This window comes from Rhinopithecus bieti, unplaced genomic scaffold (assembly GCF_001698545.2).
Source record: "Rhinopithecus bieti isolate Rb0 unplaced genomic scaffold, ASM169854v2 scaffold_5273, whole genome shotgun sequence".
Classification (NCBI taxonomy): domain Eukaryota; kingdom Metazoa; phylum Chordata; class Mammalia; order Primates; family Cercopithecidae; genus Rhinopithecus; species Rhinopithecus bieti.
Window position 1 is genome coordinate 461319 of NW_016805057.1, and position 19174 is coordinate 480492.

General features: G+C 42.0%; 1 protein-coding gene across 1 annotated transcript in view; it reads left to right on the forward strand.

Moving 5' to 3' along the window:
- The window catches only part of SIAH3 (siah E3 ubiquitin protein ligase family member 3), a 127243-nt gene that overhangs the window by 7569 nt on the left and 100500 nt on the right, over positions 1-19174 (forward strand). The gene's annotated exons all lie outside the window — the stretch shown is intronic.

The window sequence follows — 19174 nt, forward strand, 5'->3', positions numbered from 1 at the left end:
AAACAAACAAACAAAGAAAACTCTCTGTTAATTAAGGGCTAAGGCATGAGGCATGAACACCATAGTACCTAAATTCTCTATTATTCCTCTTCCAGCTTTTATCCATGAATAGTTTTCATGTACTTTTCTGCTTTAAAGCTCTCAATGATATTGAAATTATTGCCTCCATTTCTAGATTGTTGTCTGTCTCCTCCATTACATCATAGATTCTTTGGATGCCCATACAACTCCAGACATAAAACTGAAAATAATGCACTGTGAGGAATAAAAATTAGATCTTAAAAAAATTATATTTATTTTGGTGAAATTCACACAACATAAAATTAACCATTTTAAATTGCACAATTCAGTGGCACTTAGTACATTCATATTGCTGTGCAACGACCACTGCTAGCCAGCTCCAATTTCATCACCCCAAAAAGAAATTCCGTACCTGTTAAGCAGTCATTATCTGTACTGCCCTCCTCCCAGCCCCTTTGTTCTGTCTCTACAGATTTACCTATTTTGGATATAAGGGGAGTCTTTAATATGTGACTGCTTTGGTTTGGATATGGTTTGTTTCCACCAAAACGCATATTGAAATTGGATCCCCAATGTGACAGCGTTGGGAAGTAGGGCCTAGTAGGAGGTGTTTGGGTCATGCGGGTAGATCCCTTAGGAATGGCTTGGTGCCATTCTCGAGTACTTAGTTCTCATTCTCACGGGACTGGATTTGTTCTCTGGGAATGAATTCGTCCTGTAAGAGTGGGTTGTTATAAAGTGAGATTCCTCCTCCCATCTTGTCCCTCTTTGCATGTGTCTGCTTCCTTTTAACCTTCTCCACCATGTTATGACAGCACAGAAGCCCTCGGCAGATGCCAGCATCATGCCTGGGAACTTCCCAGTTTGCAGAACTGTGAGCTAAATAAAACCTCCTTTCTTTCTTTTTTTTTTTTTTTTTTGTTTTGAGAGAGTCTCACTCCGTCACCCAGGCTGGAGTGCAGTGGCGTAATCTCAGCTCATGGCAATCTCCTCCTCCTGGGTTCAAGTGATTCTCCTGCCTCAGCCTCCCGAGTAGCTGAGACTGCAGGCGCATGCCACCATGCCTGGCTAATTTTTGTATTTGTTAGTAGCAGTGGGGTTTTGCCATGTAGGCTAGGTTGGTCTCAAACTCCTGGCCTCAAGTGATCCACACTATGTGCTGGGATTACAGGTGCCCAGCCTAAACCTCTTTTCTTTGTAAATTACCCAGTCTCAAGTATTCTATTATAGCAACACAAAACAGACTAATATAGTGACCTTGTGATTGACTTCTTTCATTTAGCATATGTTTTCTAGCTTCATTCATGTTGTAATGTATATCAGGACATCATCCTTTTTTATATCTGAGTAATATTCCATTGTGTGTGTGTGTGCTTTGTTTATTGATTCATTTGCTGATGGTCACTTGGATTGTTTCCAGCTTTTGGCTATGATGAATACTGTCATTATAGACATTCTTGGGGACCTGGGTCTTGTTCACTATTGTATTCTCAGGGCAGTAGGCCTGCAATCACTATTTATTAAATAGTTGGGTGGATGTTCAAAATATGTCTGTAAAAAATGCCAATGCAATAGATTTTAAGCTCCGAGTTTAAAAGGTGATGTTGCCTCTTCTCCTCTAGCTCCAAGGAAAACAGCTCACACTGTTTTGGTGCTTGACAAATTGTTATTGGTGCTGAAACCAGGAATGATGTTTATTCTAGAACTGGTTCTGGTAGTAACGTTGCAATTCATAGAATCATAGGTGAATTTATGATCATAAAATTGGATAATTTAAAGACAAATAGCCTGTGTTTTAGATGTTCTCAGCTCCTACAGAAATCCAGAAAAGGCTAATCTTGTGTGGATTAGAATCCAAATAAGAATTATGATATTGGAAAAGAGCTTCACATCATCCCCACTCCTGCGTAAGACAGCATTAGAACTGCAGCACACAGAGCAGGGCTGCTGCACACTGGGGCTCTGGAACCACCAAGATTCCAGCCTACTGAGAGATGATGGGTGACAGCCTGGCTCTTTGGAGGAAAGGCAGCAAGCAGACCTCGAGTCGAAGAGAAGAAGCTATGAACAGAATACTGACAGACCCTGAGGAAAGAGCCACGCGGTGGCATATCAAGCAAATCACATTGTAGGAAGAAAAATCAGTCATGCAATGGCCTTTCAGTGACACCTGAACAAATTGTTAGTAAGTATTTTCAAGGTATTCATGTGAATATAAAGTATGTTCTAGTTTATGACACATTTTGAAGTATAATGAATTGCACAGTTATGTCGTTAGAGTGCCACTCTAAAGTTGTGTGGGATGGAGAGTTTGAAGCAGTCAGTGATCCCACATTGATTCACTTATTCATTCATTCATCAAACACTTATAGAGTAATTACCATGTGCAAGGCTCTGTAGTATGGATGACTGAGTGGAGCTCATGGTCAGTGGTGACATACAATTTGGTCTTGAAGACAGAATAGAAATTTACCTGGATGGGCATGGACTGGGGAGAGGAAGGCGTAGGACTGAAAATCAAACTCAGGGAGGATGGAAAGATATGACATAGGGATATTTAAAACCGCAGATAACGCAATTATTAATTTTAAATTATTTGTGATGCTCTATAGCTGGGCAATATTCAAAGAAAACGATTTTGGAGAAAAATATCTTGTAATTTATTAAACAATGGTTCCCTGCCAACATTTAAAAAGGAATTGAGGTGATTTACAATAAAACTCCTTATTCTCAACAAAAAAGATTTCTCTTCTGAACACCTGAAGTTGGAGTGGACGTTCTTGGTAGTCCACGGCCCTCACTACCCCCAGGCATGATGACTGTCTACTGCCGACAGGACTCCTGTGACTCTGCCCCTGTGCTCAGGTGCTGGGTGTCTTGCTGTGTGCTCAGATGCTTGTTGTTGCACTCTGTACTGGTTGAATTCCTCCTCTTCCCTTTCTCATTTCCCCACTTACTTCCCAGTGCTTTCTGAGACCTCCTCACCAGTAAGCTATTTGCATTCAAATATTTGTCTCAGGGTCCATTTTAGGAGGAATCCAACTGCTGTGGTTTGAATTGTGCCTCACAGAAAGATAGGTAGGAATCCTAAGCTCACCCCCTACTTGTGCACGTTACCTTATTTGGAAATAAGATCTTTGCAACTGTAACCAATCAAGTTAAGATGAGATCATCCTGGATTAGGGGAGACCCTAATCCAATATGACCGGAGTCCATGTAAGAAGAAGAGAAGAGAAACAGACACACACGGGGAGAACACTATATGAAGATGGAGGCAGAGATTGGGATGACCCATTCGCAAGACAAAGAACACCAATGAGTGCCAGATGCCACTGGAAGCTAGGAGAGACGTACAGGAAGGAATGTCCCTCAAACCTCCGGAAGGAGCCAATCCTGCCGACATCTGGATTTTGGACTTCTGGCTTCAAGAACTATGAAAGAATATATTCTTGGTTTTTTTTTTTAAGCCACCCTGGGAAACGAATACACCATCCTATGACAAAAGTATTTCATTATTCTGAATTTTCCAAGAGTCTGGGGCTCCCGAGTCCCTTATAGCAGGGGTCTACATTGTTCCTGCTGTGGTGTCAGACTATGATGGCCAGAGAGATCAGGCAGAGGGGATGGAAGAAAGAGATGAATGGATTTTTCTGGAATCTTCCTGGGTGGTTAGAGCCAAGGAAAATAACAATGAAACAAGATATTACAAAGAGAGGATTGGAAAGCCTAACGCTTCTGTAACACTTACAGATCTTTCTACACATATCTACAAACCGTACACTCACTGACCTTGTGCATCTTTTAAATGCTAAAGTATGTTGTTTGTCCTCTTTAGGTGGCTCACAGCACTTATCAAAACCTGGCACAAGACTGACTTGCTGGAGGGTGTATAATTTTGAAACTTGCCTGTGTCAAACTATGCATTCCAAACCTCTTTGCTTTTTACATTTCTATTCCATTTTTTAAAGCCACAGGCACAATTATTGAGATCTCTTGAAAATTATTTTAATCCTTTATCAAAAACAAATTCCAATTTTCAAATCTTCAAATGTTTTTATCTTCTTTTATCTACCTTCATTGAGCAAGCTACCTCTTCACTGGTTTGCATGTCAGTTCATTTCTATAACAGATAAATCTTTTAAGTGTTTGACTTTGAATTTGGAAGATGGGGCAAAGACAGAGGAAAATAAGCACAGCCTGATAAAGACCCTGAGGCTGGGGGAGATGCTTCATATGTCTTCAGTAACTTTGAGTTTGACTCCTGGATTTTCATGCCTTAGGCTAGGATCATCAGATAGATACCCATAGCAAAACCCAGTGTGGGCCTCTGGCTGCAAGTGGCCACACCAATTTGGAAGTCTCTTTTAAGGATTTGATCCTGCTATTCTGCAGACAGGGGTTGCCATGGTAACTCTCTGGGGGGGCATTTTCAACTAGACAGAGACATTCCAATACTTGGAGATCGTTGGTTAAGAAAAGTCTATCTTGACAAATAGTTGGTGTTCTAATTTGGGGCAGAGTCAGAAACTCTCCCTGCATCTCTGAGTGATCCTTTGAGCAGAAGAATGTCAGTGATCAAAGTAACCTGTGATGTCTGTAATCAGATTCCCAGTGGGGGAGAGGAGGGCCCAAAGCCCTTTGTGGGAGGACTCTTCTTAAGAAAGCAGTCCAGTCAGCTAAAGACCCTGTTAGTGCTGTCAAGAGCAGAGTTAATGATGCCGATTTTAGAAAGGGAGACCAGCATTCTCTTTCTTTTACTCACTTCCTCACTCATTCACTGTTCCCATCTCTCTCCCAGAATCTTCCTGTCTTTCTGAGTGCTTTTTCTCTTAGCCCGTGTACCATGTTGGATTTTGGATTCATTTGAACATGGAGCTCAATCCCAGTTGTGTGACCTTGTTACCTAACCTTTCTGGGTCTCGATTTTCTCATCTGTTAAAAGGAGATACCACTTATGGTAAAGGATACTTGAAAACAGTAAATAGATGAGATCTGTAAATGACTTAGCACAAAAGGAACACAGTGCTATCCAATAAACACTGGCTCCTTCCCCTCTTATAACTTTTCTTATGTAGTCTTTGTGTAAAGAAGAATGACTACAAATTAGAGATAAACATGTTATTCACCATAGTTCTGTGGGAGGTTGGCTGAAATTAAAGCGTTTGGTAGTATTACTGTTCAAATGGAGGAGAGACCCTCACAGGACAAAGGTGTGATATCCTCCAATAGAGTTAGAATGGGACGAGTAGAAATAGCAATTAGTCAACAAAGTCTTCTGTGACCATTATGTGAGTCCAGACTGATAAGGGTGGGGGTAGGAGGAAGGGCAAAATTGTAACAAATACCACAATATGAATGTACTTAATGTCAGTGAACTGTATACTTAAAAATGGTTAAGATGGTACATTTCATGTTATATGTATTTACTGCAATTTTTTTAAAAAGGATCACAAGTGGTTTCTTGAGGATTTTGTACCAGATGGAATAATAATAATGTAGAATGAAATTAATGCATTAAACTAAGAAATAAATCCATTTAGGTTTTCATTAATAACAACAGCGACATGCTTCACTGGAGCTCTGCAAAGAAAAAAGTTGCTGTACATTTTGAAAAGCCAGGGAGAGAATGAAAAATCATCAAATCCCACAAATCACAAATGTCTTTTCAAATCTCCTTGAACCAGGATCTTATGCATACACAACACCGATAAAGCTTCAGGCTACCTTTAAAACATCAGCATTTGGTTTTCTCTCTAAATGTCTCCATATTTTACCCCTGAAGGTAAATTAATCTCCATGGAATTGCAAAGTCATTAGGCAACTGCATGAATTGCAAAGTCATTAGACAACTGCGTTTTGCCAGAAAATATGTGAGAGCTTCTGGCTTCTCATACTACCCAGATTCCTGATTCCAGAAAACATGGCCTCCTCCTAGAGGAAGGCTACTTCTCATTTATGGAATGGGCCCTAGGGAGGCACTAGGTCCTGGCCTTCTCTTTGATAGGAAACTTTTTAAATGTTACTGATTCAACCTCATTACTTGTTGTTGGTCTGTTCAGGCTTTCTATTTCTTCATGATTCAATCTTGGTAGGTTGTATGTGTCCAGGAATTTATTAATTTCTTCCAGGCTTTCCAATTTGTTAGCATATAGTTGTTCATACTAGTCTTTTATGATCCTTTGTATTTCTGTGGTATCAGTTGTAATGTCTCCTTTTTCATCTCTGATTTTGAGTCGTCTTTTTTCTTTGTTAGTCTAGCTTACAGTTTGTCTATTCTGTTTATCTTTTCAAAACACCAATTCTTCATTTTATCTATCTTTTATAATGTTTACTTAGTCTCTACTTTGCTCATTTCTGCTCTGACCTTAATTATTTCTTTCCTTATACTAATCTTGGGTTTAATTTGTTCTTGTTTTTCTAGTTCCTTGAGGAGCAACATTAGGTTGTTTGAGATCTTTCTCCTTTGATGTAAGTGTCTATCGCTGTGAACTTCCCTCCTAGAACTGCTTTTGTTGTATAGGTTTTGGTATGCTGTGTTTCCATTTTCATTTGTCTCGATAATTTTTTTAATTTCCTTTAAAATTTTTTTGTTGACCCATTGGTTGTTTAGGAGCATGTTGTTTAATTTCCATGTAATTATACACTCTCTAAAGTTTCTCCTGTTATTGATTTCTAGTTTTATTCCAGTGTGGTCAGAAAACATACTTGATGTAATTCTGATTATGATTTTTAAAAATTTGATAAGATTTGTTTTGTGGCCTAACTTATAATCTATCCTGGAGAATGTTCTGTGTGCTGTTGAGAAGAATGTGTATTCTGAAACTGTTGGATGGAATTTTCTGTAAATATCTGATAGGTTCATTTGGTCTAGAGTCCAGTTTAATTCTGATGTTTCTTTGTTGATTTTCTGTCTGGATGATCTGTCCATTGCTGAAAACGGGGTGTTAAAATACCCAACTACAAGTGTATTGCAGTCTATCTCCCCCTTTCGATCTGTTCACTGCTTTACATGCTTAGGTGCTTCAATGTTGAATATAGATATTATTTTTTTCAATTGTTATATCCTCTTGCTGTATTGACCTCTTTGTTACTATAGGATGCCCTTGTTTCTTTTTATAGATTTTGGCTTAAAATCTATTTTATCTGATATAAGTATAGCTACTCTGCCATTTTTTGTTTCTATCTCAAAATTTTTGTCATAAAGGAGGCTTCAAGGATGTTTGTAATAAATTACCACTTAAAATGGCAAATGCAGTAAATTATTTAATGACTTTTCCACTGCAAGGTTTGGGCTTTTGTTTTCTTCAAATTAAAAAAGAAAAAAAAAAGCAATTTCAGCAAGACACTGTTCAATGTTTTTCAAGCCTGTGGAATTTCATTCCCAGCTTTACTGCCAGAGAAAAGCATGTCAGTCATGTAACTGAAAGGAGCCGAAAGAAGGAAGACCTTTCCAGGGGAGCTCTGATTCAAGGCGTGAGGACCAGCGCCAGCAACCACCAGGTGGCTTCTTCTATTCTGGGAGTGAATGAGGCCATGTGCCAGAGGTGTGAAGCCACTCATCGGCCAAAGACAGAGGCACTAAACACTGACCCTACATGACATGGATGAGCCTGTTCCTGCCTGGCTCACAGGCTCCCTGTCAGGGAGAAAGAACAGTATTTCTCAACCTTCTTATATTAACACAGGACCATTGGTGCTTTATGTTCCGTATCCTTCTGAGTCCTCACATCAACCCTGTGCAGTAGATACAACTCTGCCCATCTCTTCCAAGTGCAAAACGGCTCAGAATGAGCAAATAACTCCTGAAGTTAATGCAGATCGTGAAACAGGGGGCCAGTAGGACAGGACTCTGGAACCCTCCCTGCTTCTGCCATACCACAAGCTTCATTCAGCAACCTCAGAGGAAAAGCCGCAGCAGCTCTTGGGAGAGGAGGTTTTTCCAGTTCAGTGGAACACATGAAAGTTGGAAAGCAGCAATAAAATATGGTGCTGCTAAACCAAACAAACAGTTAAGGCCAAGTCCTAGGGGCTTTGAGTGCTACGATGAGGCTTACTGCCTGTGTGGAATAATTAACGGGGAGCCGCTGAGGAGCTGTGAGGAAGGCAGCGTCCACACCAGATCTTTAGGGAGTCTCTTCCCACAGCTATCTGAGGACAAACTAAAATGCAAGGGCTTTAAGAGAGTGTCAGACAAGAGTGGGGCACTAGGAAGAGACACCAGAGAACACGTGGTGATGTTTTCTGAACAGCAAGACTTTCTTTCCGTACACATCCTCTCATGGGAGGAGGCAGCACAGTGAGCTGGTCATATGCACTACCCCGCTCTGCCTTTTTATAGCTGTGTAATTTAGGGCAAACTACTTTCCCTCTCTGTGCTTAGGTTCCTCTTCTACAAAATGGCATCATAACATGCACCTCACAGGATTATTCTGAAAGATATCTGAGAAAAAGATTATTTAATATGTAGCAGAGTATTACATATTTATGAATGGCAGCCATTATATCACTATTAGAAATGGATAAAAGTACTTTGCTCTTTCAGTATACTTGGGCAGGCAGGTCTGACTAGAGTCAAAACTATGAAGTAAGTAAAATTAATCTTTTACTTAATTAATCTAATTCTCATCTTCCAAGCTCCAAAGACCAATGATTATTTTGTAACTCATTTGGTGCCAAACCTGACCCAAAGTCAGGAAGGCTAATGATAGGCTTTATCTTACTTAGTGTGAAGACACATTTTGCTGTTGAAGTGTTCATGCGTTTGCTAATGGGGAGTTAGGCTGTGGTGCCTAGGATTTCAACAAATACTAGTTTAGAAGTTGTGAAGGTATTTTGAAGGTGTGATTGACATCTACAATCAGTTGACTTTAAGTAAAGGAGATAATCATTAACTTTGCGGGTGGACTCCTGTATTGGTTTGCTAGGGCTGCCATAACCAAGTAATACAGACTGGGTGGCTTAAACAACAGAAATGCCTTTCTCACAGTTTTGGAAGCTGGAAGTCCAAATCAAGATGGTGGCAGGGTTGGTTTCTCCTGAGGCCTCTTCTCGGCTTGCAGATGGCTGCCTTCTCCCTGCGTCTTCACATGGCCTGTTTTCTGGTGTCTCTTCCCATTACCCCACCCTCTCACCTCATTTAACCTTCTTCACCTCTTTAAAAGCCCTGTCTAGGCCGGGCACAGTGGCTCATGCCTGTAATCCCAGCACTTTGGGAGGCCAAGGCAGGCGGATCACGAGATCAGGAGTTTGAGACCAGCCTGGCCAATATGGTAAAACCCCGTCTCTACTTAAAATACAAAAATTAGCCGGGTGTGGTGGTGCACACCTGTAGTCCTAGCTACTTGGAAGGCTGAGATAGGAGAATCTCTTGAATCCAGGAAGTGGAGGTTGCAGTGAGCCGAGATTGCGACACTGCGCTCCAGCCTCGGCGACAGAGCAAGACTCTGTCTCAAAAAAAAGGAAAAAAAAAAAAGCCCTGTCTCTAAATGTAGTCATTTCGGGGATGAGGGCTTTAACACACGAATTTTGGGAAGACACATTTCAGTCCATAGAAGCCTCATCCAATAAACTGAAGGCCTTAAGAGCAAAAGCAGGTTTCCTAAGGAAGGAATTCTACCTCCGGACTGAAACATGGAAATCCTGCCTGAGTTCCCAGCCTGTCTTACACAAAGTTTAGACTTGCCAGCCTCCGCTATCATGTGAACCTCACTGTTTTTGTTTGTTTGGTTTTTGAGATGGAGTCTTGCTCTGTCACCCGGGCTAGAGTGCAGTGGCACGATCTTGGCTCACCATAACCTCAGCCTCTCAGGTTTAAGCAATTCTCCTGCTTCAGCCTCCCGAAGAGCTAGGATCACAAGCACCCACCACCACACCCAGCTAATTTTTGTATTTCTAGTAAAGACAGGGTTACCCCATGTTGGCCAGGCTGGTCTCAAACTTCTGACCTCGTGATCCACCTGCCTCGGCCTCCCAAAGTGCAGGGATTACAAGCGTGAGCCACCATACCCAGCCAGAACCTCACTCTTTAAATCAAATCTCTTTATGTCTATCATATGTATATTTTATATGTGATATATGTTTTATAGGTATATTTTAAATACATATGGTATATATCTAATAGAATATCTATATCTATATCATATTAGTTGTATACTTGAACATATATAGCTGGATTTTCTCTAGAGAACCTGGACTGATACACTTGGCAGTTATCTTAGTTTCTCTTTGAAGAACCCTGTGAGGGAAGAAGGGGAAATGTATTACCCCTTATTTTGAGGAAACAGGTTCAGCATGTCAAAATGACTTGGTGACTCTCAGAGGTTACAGAGCCAGAGAGGGCAGCGCCATGCACACCTCTCTTCTGGCCTCTTGCCTGGGGCTCTGCAGGTAGTGCTCCCCGGAGGCTGCGGGCACCACAGCTGGGGAGTCAGGGCATGCTCTGTGAGCGGAGCCAGGTTGAAGAGAAAAGTGGTGGGAATGTCAGTGAGAGTAGCTCACTGAATATACATTTTATTCAATAGGGACTGGCCTTTTGAACGTGAACCCCTTTTGGTAAAATGGAAACTCATTTTATTTCACTAGATAACACATTTTCTCAGGCTTTGGTAGTCAGTGTTCCTTGCCACTTGATCTTGTCCATTGGCCTTATAAACGATCTCAACTGTGACTCCGGGCTACTAATTAAGTCTGTTGAACACTGAGGATTTTTTGCCTCTAACAGGGCTAAAGAAATCAAGTGTTATGTTGGCAAGTGACTAATCTGTCTGAATATATTAATTATTGCATGAACTGCTAAAGCTTGTAGAACACTCTAAGACCATTTTAAGGATACCTTGGTAAAGAAACATCTTCCCCATGACTGTTCTTTTCATGACCGGGAGAATGTCTCACACCAAAGGAAACCTCTTTCTGTGTTAGACACATTGAAATAAGAACTCAAAAAATTAGAATTAGGTTAGGTGACCATTAAATGTTTGACTAATGAATAAATGAATGTTATTTCACTGTGTTAGATATGAGTTCTAAATTTCTTTTCAAAGAATCAGTGTCAGTATGTTCAATTCTTTGCCTTCTACTTTTAAACTTCTTCATAAAGCAACCTTTTTCGATTACCTGCTCCACCCTGACTCATTTCAATCACCTGCTCCACCCTGATTCATTCCGGTCACCTGCTCCATCCTGACTCATTCTGATCACCTGCCCCATCCTGACTCATTCCTATTACCTGCTACTTGCTCCACCCTGACTCATTCTCCACCCTGCAGAACCATTTCTTTGCCGCCAAACCACTCACGCCGTCACTCTCTTTAAATTAGCCAATCGGAATTAGTTTAGCCTGTGCGGTCTTACCCTAGCCAGTAGGGGAAGGACACAGCAGCAGGACCCACGTGCGTCAGGGATAAGAACCCCTTTCCCTCCCTTGTCCAGGTGTGCGCTCACCATTGCTCCATCTCACCCTTCTATAGAAGTAACTTACCTTGCTGAGAATTAAAAAGAAAATCTTATATTCAAGTGCTATTTCTTTTGTGGCACTGAAACTTTGTAACAACTGGCTTCCACTCCATCTTGGATTTTGTTTTCAATGAAGGGAAATAGTACCTTGGCTACATGTAGCCACCTTAGATCTTTCAGAGAAGTTAGATACATAAAAATAAGGACTCAAAACATTTCTCTCTTCTGATATAAGTACTTGTCGTCTGTTGTCCTTGTTGACAGAACATTCCATCCAATAGCTTCAGAATACACATTCTTCTCAACAGCGCACAGAACAGTCTCCAGAATAGGTAACAGGTGAGGCCACAAACCAAGTCTTAATAAATTTAAAAAACTAAAAATCATATCAAGTATCTTTTCTGACCATACTAGAATAAAACTAGAAATCAATAACAGGAGGAACTTTGTATGTGTATAAATACATGGAAATTAAGCAACCCAGTGATGAATCAGAGAGTAACAAGTGTGGATGGTCTATGTCCACAAACCCAACATCTGTCTCATGTGTAACCAGAGAAACTCCTTCAAAGGCATGCCAAGGAAATGAGGGAGAAGGTTCAGAGCAGCACTGTTTGTAAACCCCCAATCTGGAGCACGCTCCATGTCCATCACCCATGGAGTGACACATACATCGTGGTGCAATTATGGGAAGGAATGCTGTACCGTAGTGAAAATGAATAAACTCCAGCTGCACACATCAACAGAGATAGATCTCACAAATTACCATGAGCAGAGGAAGCAAATCTCAGAAGAACAAGTTACACAGACCTCAAAGGCCAGACAAAACTCTCTTTTTCCTGATGTATACATGGGTGGTAAAATCATAAAGAAAAGCAGGGAATTATAAAAGTTAGGATGATGGCTGCCTCTGAGGGGATGGAGGCAAGGGAGGGAAGGAGAGTCCAGAGATGGCTTCTAAGGCACCAGCTCTGTTCTGGTTCTCAATCATAGCAGTAGGAATTCAGGTTCCTGCTTCCTTAGACTCTAAAATAGAGAAATCATATATATGCTGCTGGATGTTTATTTCACAATAAACATGAAGGTTAGGCTGGGTGCAGTGGTTCATGCCTGTAATCCCAGCACTTTGGGAGGCTGAGGGGGGAGAATCACTTAAGGTCAAGAGTTTGAGACCAGCCTGGCCAATAAGGTGAAACCCTGTCTCTACTAAAAATACAAAAATTAACTGGGTGTGGTGGTGAACTACTGTAATCCCAGCTACTCAGGAAGCTGAGGCATGAGAATCACTTGAACCCAGGAGTGGGAGGTTGCAGGGAGCCGAGATTGCACCACTGCACTCCAGCCTGGGTGACAGAACAGGTTCTGTCTCAAAAAAAAAAAAAAAAAGGTTAAAAAATAAACAGAAATACATAGTATGTCTTACTCTAATACACACATTCATATATCTGTGTGTATGTGGATACACTAAAATGAAAATTTCACAAAGAAAAGTACCTTTATTATAAGAAGTACACTCATATTTTAATCCTATTCTATTTGTTCCCCTTTTAAAATGCTAGTTGTAAACTACTAAGCTGATTTCAGAATCCACTAATGGATTATAAAGTATAATTTAAGAACACTGCTTTAGACTAATGATAAATACCACTATTCCTCCTTGCTTAGCTCAGAAAGGCAATTTGAAATACTTGGTAAAGCCCAGTGTACCATGGGCAGCCCTTATTCTCAGAAGGGATTCACCTGTTTTGATCTGGCATTTGCATTTCAACAGCAGAGCTTTTCCCCTGGGAAGCTCATCCAATAAGTGGCTGCTGGTTATTGTATTGCAGATTCAGATGCCCTTATCATCTTTTTCAAACAGTTGAAGAAGAAGAAAAAAAGACCCTATGCAATGGTTTAGGTGCTGTGTTTCTGGGGTGGAATAACAGTATTGCCAAGAGACAAAGTATATCATCAGGAAATAAGCAACAGAAACTATTTGCAGAGGCAGCAGGAGTGAGAACTGTAGCAGGCGCACCCAAAAGACAAGGAATGTTGAGATGAAAATGGAGCTGGGAGAGTGCATCCCATGAAGAGCACTTTGTTCAGTGCTGTCCTGTTGTGGTTGGCAAAGTATGTCCAAGGTACGGCTTGTGGATGGAAGGGCTGCTCGCTGGCCAGATAACAGGGTGGCAATAGAAACAGTCAATAGACAACGGGCGAACAATAGACAATCCTTCAGTGCCTAGATTACTCAGAACGTTCCTCTCCAGTGATTCAGCTTTAGCATTTTTTTAAAAGTGATGTCTCACTCTGTTGCCCAGGCTGGAGGGCAGTGGCATTATCTTGGTTCACAATAGCTTCGACCTCCTGGGATCAAGAATCTTCCTGCCTCAACCTTCCAAGCAGTTGGGACTATAGGCATGTACCACCATGCTTGGCTTATTGGCTTGTTTTTTTTTTTGGCAGTGATGGGATCTCAATTTGTTGCCCAGGCTGGTCTTGAACTCTTAGCCTCAAGAGATTCTCCTGCCTCGGCCTCCCAAAGTGTTAAGATTACAGGCATGAGCCACTGAGCCTGGCCTGGCATTGCTTTTAAGGTTGAGAATGATCCAAGGTAGAACAAGCCAGCCACAACAGAAAGACCAGGTACCTGCTTGGATGGTCTCATGCCTTTCAAGATCCCTGGAGTAAAAGCCTTGCTGCTCTCTGGCTTTCCTGGACACTCCCAAGTTCAGAACTGAATATACGTCCTATTCAATAGGACAATACAAGCAAAGAGGCATTAACAGTTTTCTGGGGTGAAGGGGCAAGTTCGGCAAATGATGACTTCTACACAGCCTCCAGAACCCAGCTAGGCCAGGCGAGAGCCTGTGGGGTGCTATTTCCAGGCCCCCTGGCTCATCTAGCAAAGCCCCATATGGGCTATATCAGATGGCCTCGCCCTGGGTTGGTCTCAAACCCTTCTTCAGGGTGTGGCTGGAGGAGGGGAGGCTCTGGCTGCTTCTGAGTACTTTGGGACACACTCTATTCAAGCTTTGAGAAGGTAAGCAGATGGAGCATCCAGGTGTTACCCTCCAGGAAGGGTCAGAGTTAACTGCTACCCAGTTCCCACGCTCAACCGGAAGGAGGTAGAGTACCACGTGTCATTCTGACAAATCCCGGCTGGTGGAGAGGGTCAAAACCTTTGGTGTGAGCTGCCAGGAGGCAAGGAGATCATCTGGGCTCCAGATGGTCTCTGCAGCGAGGGCAGGGCTGCCAGAGTCCGGCCTCATTGTATGAGTGGGTTTTGGTAAGACAAGGGCAGCAATGGGAGAAAATGAGGAAGAAGAAATGGCAGCACTCTCACACTCCCCTATTTTCTCCATAGTCGCTGAAAATTTCTAGCCAGAGTCATAAAATCTGGGTTCTCAAATTCCTTTCACTGCAGTATTTCTCTTCCTAAGTAGGAAGGAGGCGTTCTGCAACATTATTGGCTCTCTACAAAATCTTTTTTTTTTTTTTTTATTTTTAAAGCAAAAAAAAAAAAAAAAAAAATAAAAAAAAAAAAAAAAAAAAAATTCTTACAGGGGTAACCAAGTCAAAACTACAAATCTTTTGTCACCTTTTATGTAGAGGAGAAGACAGTCCCCAGGGGCAGTTGGCCTGAATATACTCAGAGCCTTAGTTTTGCATCAGGGTACAAGTAATGCAGAAAATTAGGAGCATTCTGTCCTCCAAAAGTGTTCACGGAGGAGGATCTGCTGAGATGACACGAGACACATTCCCTTCACCCCGGAAAACTGTTTAATGCTTTCTTTGTGTTGTGGATAGGACTGCAATATTGCAGGGGTGTGTGTGTGTGTGTGTGTGTGTGTGTGTGTGTGTGTGTGCGCGCGCGCACGCGCACATGTTTTTTCATAAATTAAAGAACAAGTTTCAGAGAGAAAGACCAGAAACTAAAGGAAACACAAATGTTGGCATAATCAGGAACCAGATATTCCTTTTCAGGGTGGGGCTTTTAGCTCTCGGGGCCTTCTCCCCAACAGCCATGGCTATTGGCTCTTAGCCCAGTCCCCTGAATAGTAATGCCTGTTTCTAACCTACTGGATAGAGAGGGCTGAAATATACATTTTAGGTAGCCCCCTAAAAGGAAAACCCAAGTCTGAGAAGTACACCATCAAAGCTTTATTAAACAAAGACAATGTTTCACCATAGGAGCACACATCTTGATAAACGTGGAGATGAAGCTGCTGTGGCTTTCTTCTGTCCTACCTGTAAATGTACCTGGAGGGTCATAAGCCCTGTGCACATCCAATAACTCTAATAATCGAATAATAAATAAGCATGCAATCAGGACACACTGTGAGAGAGTGACGCCAACAGGCTGAGGCAGCACCTCCGTGGGGCAGGGCAAAGGCAGGTTGCCACAGATCAAAGAGGAAATATTAGGATAACCCATTATAGATTTCCTGACCTTGGCATTTGTCCAGGATGTGCAGCCACAAGAAAACTCCTAAATACAGAACTAGCACATAACCACCAGCCTCCTTGGAGCCCTGATAGAGTCTACTGAAACCATGGTGGTTGTTTTCACGTGGGCTTAAGATAGTCCCTGGCAGCTTCAGGCCAATCGCCTTGAGTACTTAGATCATGGCAAAATTAGATGGATTCTGACTTCAGCATTAATCAGCTTCTTCACCAGGAGAAAAAGAAAATGTGTGTGGTGGGAGGGGAAGGAAATTTGGTTATTGAGTTGGAAGAATTAACATAACGGAAGGGAACTAGGAGCTACATAAAGCGTATGAATCCATTGCCATGTATAACTCATTTTTTGAAGCGTTTTTTTTTTTCCTTATGACTCCTGGAGGGTTTGGCCCAGTGATTTGTACAATGTGTGAGGCTGCATTTAAATCTGAAGCAGGGAGGATGGAGTTCCTTTACTGGAGAAAGAACTATGGCGCAAGGGCGAGTAGAGAGGGACGGCGGATGCATGTGAGGACTTGCAGAGCTCACACTTCTTGAAGGAATGCAAGGAGGAGGCACTATATAGTTAGAGGAGTAGTCCCTCTCCCAGGAGCCTCTACCAGGAATGCCATGGCCACTTTTAATAGAAACACTCAGAGCTGGCCTTTGGCCATGTTCCTTTGGGTCCTGGGAGAGGAAAACGGGCTTGGGGCCGGTAAATTGTGGTGCATTCTATTACTATTGTTAGCTTGACCTTCAGAGTAGCAACAAGGTACTAGAGTGTCATTTAGACATGGAAGACACAGTCTCTATTTCAGTCCATAGTGTAAAACAGTTCCAAGGTCACACATCAATTAATCTAACAGTTCTCTGTATATTCATTTTATATACTTAGCATAGTACCCTGTACACAGGGCCTCTGGCAAAGGTTGTGGCTGATGATTGAAGGAGAAAGGGAGGGGGAGAAAAGGAGGGGGAGGAGGGAGGAGGAGGAGGAGAAGAAGAAAGAAAAGGAGAAAAGGATCAAGAAGAACTGAGGGAGAGAAGGAAGTAGAGGAGGAGAAGGAAGAGAAGCACAGGGAGGAGGAGAGGTTGGTGATGAGGCCTTGGAATAGTTGGTGTAGTCTTTTCTGCAGAAAGGGGTAAATTAAATGATCTATACTATTCCTTGTAGCCTATGACAAACTACTTTACTTTCATGCTGGTCCCAAATTCTGTAAATACTAGTATTTTACCTCTTGGTGTTGAGCCTATAATCATTGAATAATAAATACCTATTAACTGATTTTATGAATCTATTTAATGGAATGTGAGTGGAAAAACTAAGCCTGCTCCACCTCCAGGCAGCTTGTTAGCAGTGGTGTGCAAAGAGAAATTGATTAGGCAGGATCCCAGATGGAGAACCTGTCCTTGAATACTGAGCTTTTTTGATTCCATTGCTAAGTCTACCTTTTCTGCTGTGAGGGGAAGAGTAAGAAAGCATCAAAGCTATGATGTCAGAGGCAACGCCTTCCTTAACAAGGGAGAATCACACACTACCGCCAAACCATTAGGAGCGTGAAAAGTTAGCTTTTGTTTCTCTTAGAGAGGTCCAACTTCTTGTTCTCTCTGTTGATGGAAGTGAGTGGATTTTGAGCGCCTGCTCATTCTGCTCATAAATAAGCACTCATGAATGAATGAATGCTCATTCATTCATGCAGTGATTCTCTGTGTAACTAGATATCTGCTAGGTGCTGTATATCATTCATGCCAAGCCAATTTAGAAATTGTTGGTGCCCTCAGAGAACTTTCAATCTAGTAAGAGTTTTAAAAGAATTTATATATCACTTCAGCACAAGGCAGGATAAGGTCAATGCCCTGAGAGAGTTACATGGGAAAGCTAGCAGGTGCTCCACGGTGATAAGAGATGTGGCGAGAGAAGAAACCTACCATCTCCATTGTTGTGTGAGGATGGGAGAAGGAAGGGGCCCATGAGAATGCTGACCACCAGGTCCTGAAGCTGATCTGACACTGCAGGTGTACGGCCAATGTGTTGCCCTCCACCTCAACCCCCTCCTGCCCCCACCTGAACTCACTCTTTAAGAAACAGTGACTTTTGGCCCTCTGCTTTGTGTTTCAGTTTCTAAAAGTCTGACACTGCTTCAAGTACTCTTAACATTTGTGCAGTCAGGAGACTAAATCTCTGATTACAAGTCGGCAGTCCAAGAAAGGAACAGGGTAACGCGATTATATGCTGACATTTCTGCAGTGTCCAATCTGAAAAAGTGCTGGCTCTTTTCTAGCTTATCTGTTCTATGAGCACTCAAGGTGAAATGTCCCAGCATTATCAAGAAATAGCATCATTTCAAGCCCTGCCATTACATACACTAAAAATATCAGGTCTCAGGGTCTGCAAAGAGGAGGAAAAGAAATCAACTGTCCTCACTGAAACATGCACACATGCCAGCGTGGGCACGCGCACGCATGCACACACACGGTTTCTCAGTACTACCTTTGTTTATATTACTGACTTTTTTTTTTTTCTTTTGTCATTAGCCCCAGAATCTTCTTGATGAATTTAGGTTAACAAATCTCAAAGAGATGCTGTTTTTATGACAACATGGTGGCAGGGCCTCTCCTAGAATTAACTGGCTGCCTTCACTCACTATAGTATGTGATCCAGACTCTTTACAAGGAGCTGCTGGTATCCGTGAGCAATTTCTTTTTTACAAAAGACAAGGAAAACCAATCTGAGAGGTTACCATCAACGTTTGATGCTAAAATGCCAGCGGGAGGTGAAAAATAACAGATAATGCTGAGAACAGTTTTCCTACCTGGATGCCCTCATGGACCTCAAGGAAACCTAGCATCTGCCCTTCTAACCAGAGAAAGGAGGTCATAGGACAGCAAGCAATTAATACCTAAGAAAAGCACTTTCACTTTGGGAGGCCGAGGTAGCCGGATCACGAGGTCAGGAGTTTGACACCAGCCTGACCAACACGGTGAAACTCCGTCTCTACTAAAAATACAAAAATTAGCTTGGTGTGGTGGCATGCACCTGTAGTCCCAGCTACTCAGGAGGCTGAGGCAGGAGAATCGCTTGAACCTGGGAAGCGGAGGTTGCAGTGAGCCGAGATCACGCCACTGCACTCTAGCCTGGGTGACAGAGTGAGACTCTGTCTCAAAAAAAAAAAAAAAAGAAAAGAAAAAAAGAAAAGAAAAGCACTTTCCCCTATTTTTTAAAACATACATGTAAGAATAAATTCAATGGAGAAAATTAAAATACAGATAAGTAAAA